Source organism: Aptenodytes forsteri, unplaced genomic scaffold (genome assembly GCF_000699145.1).
Source record: "Aptenodytes forsteri isolate BGI_AS27 unplaced genomic scaffold, ASM69914v1 Scaffold265, whole genome shotgun sequence".
NCBI classification, from domain to species: domain Eukaryota; kingdom Metazoa; phylum Chordata; class Aves; order Sphenisciformes; family Spheniscidae; genus Aptenodytes; species Aptenodytes forsteri.
In genome coordinates, this window is record NW_008796175.1 from 1,714,034 (window position 1) to 1,724,638 (window position 10,605).

Sequence of the window (10,605 nt, forward strand, 5' to 3'; positions counted from 1 at the left end):
CTTATGAATGGCAGACTTTTTGGCATAGTGGATAGTACATTTGCTAGGATTTTCTAACATAAAATGATACACAACTGAATTACTTGAATTACTTTGTATGTACCGCTCAACAGATAGTCTATGCATTTCAGACCCGAGTGAGCACAGACTGGTCCCAGTGCTTCCCCAGTACCCGGTGGCTGAGCCCTGTGCCCTGTTCCGCTCCTGATGAGGTGATGATAGTTTTTACCTTCTTTGGCTTAGAATCAAGCTTCCCCCAAGGACTCCCATGAATCAGAGCTCACATGTCAGCTTGTCCCCAGCACCCTGCGGTGTCAGCAGGACCATCCTATCAAAATCACCACTGACGTGTGGAAGTTTCCCGGTCTTTTGCCACTGCCAGGCTGACTTCTAGCATGAAGGGTTGTGTCTGCTTAAGTAAGTGTGCTGCTGCTTTTCTGGTTCAGAGGCCCAGAAAGTGCAGGAGTCCCTTCCAGTTGTCTCCTAGCTCATTTGCTAGCAGTGCTGATGTTGGCAGATAGGTCTTGCTCCCACTAAATCTTGATATACTCACTGCAAACAGATAAACAGTAGATCTGCAGCCTCTGCAAAATATTACCAGTCTCCTGATTCATCTGGTCACCTAAGGACATAAGTTTTTAAAGCAAAATTATTTTTTATCATTGCAATAAAAAAATAAGGGCAAGAAGTATGTTTAGAGAGAACTTAGAGCTGGTTCCCTCCTGCAGCATAGCCAGCAGGCGATCTCCTGCATGCCCTCTGGGCGCTGGAGGTCAAGAGGGAGATGTGGTGGAAGAACTGCTGGTCCCACATCACCCATGGGGAGAAGAGCGTCAAAGTCAAGTCCAAAACATGTGGCTGAACCAAGAATCGCACCAAGGTCTCCTGCATTGCATCCCAGGGCTTGGAGATGCTTATCTGTGTGACCTGGCTCTGCTGGGATTTGGAGTTTGGTGAGAGTAGGAGAGACAAAGATGACCAGAGGTGAGGACTGTGTGGAGCTGTGATGTGGCTTGGGAATAGCATCAATGGTCAGATAAAAGAGGGTGATTCCCTCTGATTTAAAGTCCTGAGCATCAAGCCTGTGCTGGTCTAAGAGGAAAACAGGAAAAGCTGCATACGTTGAGCACTCACACAGGAGCATCTATCTTTGCCAACTCGTTTGACAGCCCATTGATGTAAATCATGATTTCTGGTCCTCTTGTGAGAACTGCTTCTTCCCAGCACTGCAAACCACTGCTGAGTCACCGCCGCTCAGGCAGCTTGCCCTGGCACCCGCCGCCGCAGCCGTCACGTGGTGGCACGCCGGCCCCTGCGTTGTCCCGGGGAGAGGGGTCGCTGGGAGGTTTGGTTGGGTCATGACTGTCTTGCACAGGCAGCTTTGTGCAAACGGTGGTCACACAGGATAAAGTTTAACTATGCACCAAGCTAACAACAGCCTGGCCCTGTCCTTAGAGGTGTCCTGTGGCTTCTGCTGCAGCAAATAGCATCCTGTACATGTGTGTGTGCACATGCGTAGGGGCACACACAGACATGCACATGCGTAGGTACGCAGACACACATGAACGCAGCATGTTGTTATAGCTGACACACCAGGAAAGCATGCCGGAGAGCAAGGCAGCATGATGCAGGACACCGCAGAGGCTGAGCAGACCATGAGGAGCTGTGGCCCAGCTATGACCATCCAACCGCTGCTTGTGCACAGCTTGGGCAGTCGGACAGAGCTTGTTTTCAGAGGTGCTTGCGTGTTTTGGTCTGGATTTCCATCCCTTGTATATCCTTTTGCTTTCCCTTGCATTTTCCTCCACCTTGGTCCCAGGTAGAGGCCTAGCAGATACGCTGCTCCCTGGTGTCATCCCAGCGCACTGATATACCCCATTGCTGCAGGCTGTTACAGAGCCTCCAGAAATTACCACCATCCAAAATGGTGCAGGAGAGCCAGGAGGGTTGCGGGAGGATGAGGAGGGGCAAGCAGCTTTGGGAAAGTATCGGCAATGAGAGGAAACGAGGGAAATTGGAGGAGGGAGGGAGCATCCCTGCAAGCAGGGAGCCAAACGCTATGAGGAAGCTCAAATCATCCTGCAAGGGGGTGAAGTAACGTGCTGAGAAATGCAAACATGGGGACAACCAGTGGAATGTGGTTCAGCACCTGCCTCCAGGCACGGAGGAGTGGAAAACCTGCTCTGGGAAATGCTTCATACCCAGCTGAGAGCTCTCACACAGCCCTCCCTGGGGCATCCAGGTAACAACAGCGACAAACCCCCCATAAATACCAAATCAGATCACTGCAAACACACCGGCAAAAATATATCAAGCCAAATGTTTCCTGAAGAAGGTGTGGCAAGGGAGAGAGAGGTGGCGATGTTGGCTGTGGCTGCTACTGTGCATGGCGGCAGGTGTGGAAACAGAGATGGTGGCATTCGCCATCTGCTGATCTCTAAGTCACGCTGCAAGACCTGTGCCTGGGCTGTTTACACCAGCAGCGATGAAACAGGTTTGTATTCATGCAGGTTATGAGGCTGGCAGAGAGCACACGGTGCTATAACACGTGCCTTTCCTTTCTGGGAGCATGGGAAGTGCTCAGCACCAGGCATGCTGTAGGAAAGAAAATATCCCACATAGCTGTGAAATGCAGATGTGGAAAATATTTTCCCTGAATGGACTGGATAGTCTTTTCCTGTTGTGATTAAGAGGAAAAGGTGTTCTAACATAAAGAGACTTTGCAGAGTTGGTTACGTCGGAGGGTTCAGGCTCTCGCTGAACTGTGTGAGCAAGACAGGCTGCAGCATCCTTCTTTAGTGCTGGTTTTCTTCTGTTTGCAGCCCTGATAAAGTAGCAGGTCTTCAGAAAAGGCAGATTTCCCTTTATTCCTGAGATGGCAGGCCAGAGGAGTCATGTCCCAGAAGGACATAACCTGAGGCATAGATGACTCCAGATGGGTGGTGACACTTTCCCGTAATACAACTTTTCTGGTCCTACAGTGGTCCCAGTGCAGCCCTGCAGCCATGAGAGGGGTGGTCAGTCAGGGCTGCAGCCTCCTTCCTTAAAGGGCTGTGCTTCGCGTGCCTGGAGGTGCTCAGCAGGGTATTATTTATGCAATTGAAGTTGTTGGCTTGATTTTTCTCTGCAAAGGCCAGTCCCACCCTGGAAAAATGCAGCAGGGGGTCAACTTTCTGTGGCCCGGGAGGTGGGAGGAAAAGGGGTTGGTGCCCTCCTGGAGAAAAGTGCCCTTTTGCACCCAGCACAAGGTGAGCCCAGACCAGACCCTGCCTCCATCCCTGCCTCCATCCCACAGGCGCGGGGACATGGTGCCTGGAGCTGTGCAGCAGTGGCTGGTCCCTCACAAGGAGGAGCCAGGATGGGCTGAGCAAAACTGGCAATGTCTGAGGGTTTTCCCTGCTTCCAGAACCAGAGCATCAAACTGGTTTGTTGGAAGTGAAATAGCCTTGTTATTTTTATGGGGAGCTACCCAAAGTGTGAAACAGCCACTAAATCAAAGGTGAGGTGCAGACTGAATGGAGTAAGAAAGGGCTGAGAAAGCCCCGTTTGTCTTTCAAAGTGCCCTCCCAAAACTCAGACTGCGCATGGATTTGTATTCAAAGAATTTTCCTGCTGCTCTGACTTGCACTACATCATCTGCTCCCACAAATAAACCAATTTAATTACACAGACATGCTCTTTATTCATTCTTCCGGGCATACTGACAATTTCTGCATGTGCAGATGAGTTGTGTCTCAGCTTTTGCCAAGGCAAATGCTCTGTCCTCCAAATTGTCATGTTTTATTTTTGTCTGAAGATGTTCAGTGAATGCATATGCTTTCATATACAATTGTTACATTTTTGTTTTCTCTATGCTCCATCTTTAAATGCCTAAAAGCGTACTGCTAGTTTATGAATCAGAGTTGGTGCATCACTGTATAGCGGAGCCATGAGTTATGCTTTCTTCTGGAGATCTACTTTTGTTCTTCATTGCAGCTCACCAAAAGTCATGATGAAAGCAATGCACACTAAAAGGCGGTGCATTTGCTGTTTTTGTAAGGAAGAATTGTGAGCAGCTTGAGAACTGAATTTTGTCAGGTTTGAAAAGGTAATTTGCTACTCGTGAAGATTAAAAAAGAATCCAAAATTAATGCAATTGTTGAATGAGAAACAAATAAGTAGCTTTCACTAACACGGCTTTACAGAACACTCTTACATTTGAAAGGAAAGCAGAAATAGAAAAGATAATAACATTACAGTGAAGGAATTACATTCCCTACATTTTCTGTATGGGACCCAAATTCACACCAAAATGGCTGCATTCTAAAAATACTGACAAAAATCAGTTAGATTTCTAAAGATATAATAACACCATAAAATACTGTGGTGTCTGGAAGTTATAACTTTATATATGCCATTAACATGAAGCCAGTCAGTGCTAAGAAAACTTCTTCTCTGGCTTCTGTCATCACGCCTGTGTTTAATAGCCCGTAGCCACTTGCCTGGACGCTGCCTCTATGATGTGGCTCAGGGAGAACCCAGACTCTTTTGGGCTACAACCAGCAGGTCAATGTTTTTAACTGAGATTTTATCAGCTATCGGTCTCTGGTTTAAACTCCGTTCCTCCACAGAACAATTGCAAATGGGACTCAGTTGCATAAAGAGAAGAATGACTAAGGAATTTTACTTGGAGAAAAATAAAGCTGTTTTGTTGCATGGAGGTATCTGCCGGGCAGAGCGGGAGCTGGAAGTTAGTAGCTCTGTAGGCAGGATCTGTGCTGGAGCTGGCTCTGATTTAGGGCTTGCAGCTGGGCTTTCAGTATTCCAAGTTTCACTACTAAAGCTTTTGCTTTCCTGACAGCTTCTAGTGGTCCCATGGCTTGCTGGGGCTGTGGGCTCAGGAGTTCATGTGCGATCTCACTTGTGAGCCCAGATTTACTGGTGCGTGTATTTGCACCCTCCAGGACTGGGTTTCCAGATCTTCCCTCAAAACTTGCATCCTCTTCCACAAATGCACCAGCCGCTTTCTCCAGCAGCTCCATTACCTGTCCATAAAATGCCGAGCAAACATCGGCATTTTCTGGGAGGTCCCGTAGAAATGCTGTAATGCCCAACCATGCTGGCGTGAGTCAGGGTTGCCATAGCAGGCCCAGCTTTGAATTCTCATGCTTTCATGGTTTTCTGCCTCAACCTTAGTATTAGTTTAACCCCAGTTTATATATATATATCTGCATTTTGATGATAATTACTATTTACTTCTAGTGCCACCTTCTGCTGCTTTTTCTCCTGATGGACTCCGGGTCCCAGAGGAAATTAAATAGTCCATTGCTGCTCTCTCCAGTGCCCAGAAACAGCACGTGGTGAATATTTACAAACCTGGCTGGCCAGATGTGGGAGAATAGTCTGAAATGGGCCTTTTGAGTTTTTATGGAAAGAATCTACCAAAAAGCCACTCATAGAATCACCAGCCCCATTCCTGGAGATGAGCTGTGCTCTCTGGTGCAAGAAGTGATGTTGGCAGAGGACAGAGCCAGGCAGAGAAAACCGGGTGGTAGCAGAGAGGTGTCCATGAAGGGTGGCAGTAAGAGCTGGAAGAGCAGCAGTGGAAAGCAGAGGTGCTGGGGTCAAATGAACCAGAGCCCTCCCAGATCAGCGAAGTATTTGCTGTGGTATCTCCAGGGCACCCCAGAGACCACACTGCAGCTAGTCTGTGTTTAATCTCATTCTCTTTTCTGCTTTTTCCTTGCCAGCAGGCAGTGTGCCTTATTTTGCCATTGCACTTTATTTGAAGGATAACAGGGTGCAGCAAATTCCTGATGTACGCTCCCATTTGTGCCCCTTTGCTGCTGAATATATTTTTTAATTACAGCCAGCAGAAGCAATCTATTTGTTTAGTGGTGTCCAGGAAACATACCCGAGGGAGATCTCTGAACACGACCACAAAGCTGATAAGGATTAATGGTAGATGATAGAACATTGGATAAGGCTATTCCCATATTTGGGTCAATATCTGCTATTAATAGCATGAGCATTAAGTAAATGAATATCAGGTTATTATATGTTATTATATTTAATGAGAGTCAGTATTTACTTCTCCTCTAAAGACTGCTGAGGACCACATTAACGTTGTTGTATGCTCTGGCAGCCAGGAGAGCAGCCTGCCCTATCTCAGTGGGGCACAACCATCACATCTGAGCTTCAAAAGGGCACTATGTGGCCTATATGTTTTATTCTTAGATGAAGCTAACAGTATTTGACTTAGTCTCCATTGCTAGCAGAGAATGCATTATTAGTAGGGATAAATCTCTTTCCTTCTACAGGTGTTGATATCTGCTGTGGAAGCTAATAGAGACATCAGTAGCCATTTGTAAAAGCAGCTCCAAGAATCTAGTGTTGATATTGTTGTGACTTATCCAGCAGCTCCAGGTCCCAGCTGTGCCCTGGGTGAGAAATAACAAAGCACCTCCTTTGCTGACACCTGCACTTTCATTCTCGCCTCCCTTAATTTCCTGCATTAATTAAAAAATAACAATAATAATAATAATCCCAGAAATATTTAGGAAGTGCAGAAACCCAGCTGCATCCTGCACGTGGTGGGCCAGTGTGTATGCATAAGCCCAAGCCAGGAAGCCCCTCTCCCCTCTGAACAGCTGCTTCCATGAGGCTGCTTCCAAACCGCTGCAGCCCAGCAGGATTTCTTCCTTTATCCCCAGGTTTCCTTTGCTGTTCATCAACTCTCCCCTGCTCACCCACCACTCCAGCCTGCCTGGAGCCCGCTGTGTGGGCTCTCCAGGGCCATGACCACCTTTCTGCTTCCCCTGTAATGCTCTGCTAAGCCAGAGGCTGGAGATCCTCAGTACTGACCACCATGGAAATGAAACCAAACCGTATCCAACAATAACTTTTGGGTTGAAACAGGGGTTGACTGGGAAAGTCTAGTTATCTGTTCACCACTTTGAGTCATGCTATGGGCCTGGGGGAGCTGAAACTGATTCAGGAATTCTTGAGGCTGTGCTAAAAAGAGCCTGATTTATTGTGCTTACTTTATAGAGGAGCAAAAACCTCTCTGGCAGTGGGCAATAAACAATCGTCTATGGGGATGCAGAAACCAGCAATCTTAAAGAATATAAAATTGAAGATATTTCTTAATGATGCAGTTATTTGAGAAAGCCGAAGCGTCGAGCACTTCACGTACTGCAGCATGGCAATGCCAAGCTCTAGATGAGCAACCTCGCTGAATCAGCACCTGCACCATTGTGGGACGGCAAGAAACACCCTGACCTACAGAACTCACTGAAAACCAGGAGGGGACCTGTAGATACCAGGAGACAAAGCCAAGAAGGGAACAATGAGCCTGTGTTCTTTGTGTGAGAGGCAAAACTACTGGCATGTTGTTTATCCCATTATTTTATGGACTGCTAGGCTGAAAACCAGCACACCTGGCCCTTGGCAGCGATGGGAACAAACCCGAGTGGTTTCCTGCACCAAACCCCTGGGGATGAGCAACATCTGTGTACTCCAGACTAGGATCAGCATCCCGCAGAAATGGTTTTCCCATCGTGGGGAAATTTTCACTATTTTAGACTTTTCTGTCCCTCATCACCCAAAAATTCAAAACTAGGGAGAAATGGAAATCTCAGACATTTTGTTTTGAACAGAGCTCCATAAATTGTACAGGCTAATAGGCAAAAGGGGTTACTTTAAGGTCTTTGTTTAGATCCTTGTTCTAAATTTACAGCTTTTACTGGCTTTAAATAAAATCCTTGTAGTTGCTTATATACAACATTTTTCCTTCTCTTGGTTTAATTTTAGATGTGTACAGCTAAATGTTAAATATGCATTACTAAATAATTGAAATGTCATAGTCCTAGATTAAACTCCTCCAGTGGAATTAAAGGTTTCTGCTCCTGGTTTAGAAGAGCACAGTGTGAATGTTTTATAGCAGCAGCAAAGCCAGAATTACAGGTTAGGCTCCCAATCTGTGTGCATGACTAACACCAGGAAAAACAAAAACAGTTTGAACTTTTAAAGGCTGGAGCCAAGAAACAATGAAGGAGATGTAACTTATTTTAGATCCAACTTTCTGCTGGAAAGAAGCAGCTCCTGCTACGGCCCCAGGCTCTGGTGGCTTGGAGCTGGGGGTGCACCCCAGAGAGGATGCCTGGACCCTGCATGGATGTGGTGTGTTCATCCCAGACATCCCATGGTGCTTGATTTGGTGGGACTGGCCTTGCTACTGCTCGCAGCAAAGCTGCTGAAGCTGTGCAATTACCTCTCCATTTCTTGCTGTAAGGGATTTAGGAGCTCACACCCATAGCGATCACTACCCTGCCAACAGTTGTACTGCATTGCAGGGTGAGAGTTTCGGCAAACGTTCATTGGGTATATGGAAAGAAATACCACGTAAATATCTGGTTGTGACTGCTCACCATGTCCTCTGCACAGAGCCAGCCCGGAGGCAAGGCATGCTCTCAGGTAAGCGTTCAGGGGAAAATTAAAACTCCTGAAGCAGCGGGGTGTTAAAGGCCAGCCCACCCCATCGCGCCGGCTCTGGCCCAGCCGGCAGTGGGACGGACGTGGCGAGGAGCGGAGGCTAAGGAAAAGCTTCCCCCAGTTTTTCCTGTGCCCCAGCCGACCCTGGGAAAAACAAGAGAGCTACTTATGTCTGCTCCCATATTTAGTACGGGAGGGAAATGCCCTCTCCAGCAGGAAGGCAGCATGCTTGACCCTCCTTTCTTTGTGTCCCAGCGTGCAGGACAGGAGTGACCTTCACTGGAGGGGTGAGGGACACATCTCTGCTAGCTTTTGAGGACAACATGGCGCATTTGTCACTGTTGGTCTGAGGCAACTGTGAGCCCGTCACCATCTTCAGGTCCGCAGTGGGATCCTCCACCTGAGATCGTGGCTGGGCAGGGGTTGGTGGTTATGGAAGGAAGCAGCAGAAATGCTTCCCACTGTGCCGGTTTGGTTTTAAACTTTCATTTGAGGGATGCTGAGTCTTTCAATAGCCGCTTTGCTCCTCACATGGGCCAAAACCACCCTGCGGGGTTTGGCTGGAAGGTGCTGTTCTCAGCTGGCCTCCGTTTCATTTCCTCTTCAGCATCTCAGCCGCCTTCGTGACATGCCAGCGAGTACAATTTCCCATTTCCTTCTTCAGCTAATCCTGAAAGGGACAATAAATAACAAGAGGAGTCTTTTATAAGCAGATATAAAGTACTCACATCCGCGGCATGTTACTAAAGTTATACGGTGATTTGTTCTCGGAGTATCTATTGGTATGAGCAACATTTGGATAGGTCCATGCTACAGAATGTCTCACTTCTCCTTCAAGGTTTCCTCTGCAGCAGCATCCTTCCTCCTGGAGGTGATTCGCTTGAGCTGGAGCTGATCAGGAAACAAACAAACAAAAAAACATTTTATGTGAAAAGAGATCAAGCCAAATAAAATTACAGAGTTTTTTAGAACAAGCCTCAAAAAGGTTAAGATTCTTTACCTAAAAGAACAGGAGAGTTAAGAATCTTTGTAAATACATCTTTTTTTAACAGCTTCTTTATAACAAATGTTTTGGATAAATGGCAACTATTTGGCATGATCTAAATCCCTGCCGGTCCTTGTGTACTTTGTGCTTTGCGCACACTGCATCTTCAGCAGTAAGAGCAAAGGACCACCACATGCAGAGCACCTGGTCCTGGCAGGGACTGGCAACAGCACTGCCAGCAGCCACTGCAGAAGGCCTGGAGATGTCAGGAGTGTCCCTGAGGGCAGAACAGGACTGGGGGAGGCAGACAAAAGTGCTGCAGGAAGAAATCCAGTGCTGAGCGTTAGTGATCACCTGGCAGAGTGGGGTGGGGGTCTTGGACAGCCTTGGGGCAGAGGATGTGGGAGAGGGAGGCCAGAGGAGGAAGGGGTCAGTGAGGGACCAAGGTTGGAGGGGTCTGAGCAAGGGCTGGTCCCAGTGAAGAGTGAGAAGAGTAAGGACTGGAGGCATGAAGTCCCCAGGCAGGCAGCACGGGGAAGGGTGCTGTGATATGGGGGGATGATTCCAGGTGTGTAGCGGTTGCAGATATTGCTCCTCCTGGGCGTTCATGGGGTATCACAGCAGCATGGTGCAGCTGGCTCTGCAATGACCAATAAATACCCTCCTTCCACAGCTGAAAAGGCAGCACAGAGGTGCAGAGGCTCAGTCCCCCAGCTGTGGGGAGCAGGAGCTCTTTGTGGAGCCACAGCACATGAGCTGGGAGAGCCAGCCCAAACTTACAGTCCCTGCCTGGGTGTTGTAACTCTGGCTCTGAACTCTGTAATGCAGAGCCCTGCACGTCACAGGGCTGCTCTGAGTTACGCTGGAGCAGCTTATGCCAGCTGCTTGCAATGCCCTTTTCTGGAAAATCACCCGCATGCTGCTCTCATGGAGCCCCACTCATCCAGACTGGGAAATCAGGGTGCAAAGCAAAGTCCCGTATTACTGGTGCAGCTCCCAGAGTTGAAGGCTGGAAAACCAACCCTGCACTCAATCATGGGCATAGTCTCACTCCATAAAAAGAAGAATATAACCTGTGTCTACAGTATTTTGCTGACCATGCAGGATTGCATGGCAGTCAGCAAAGATGCTACAGACTAAGTGCTATT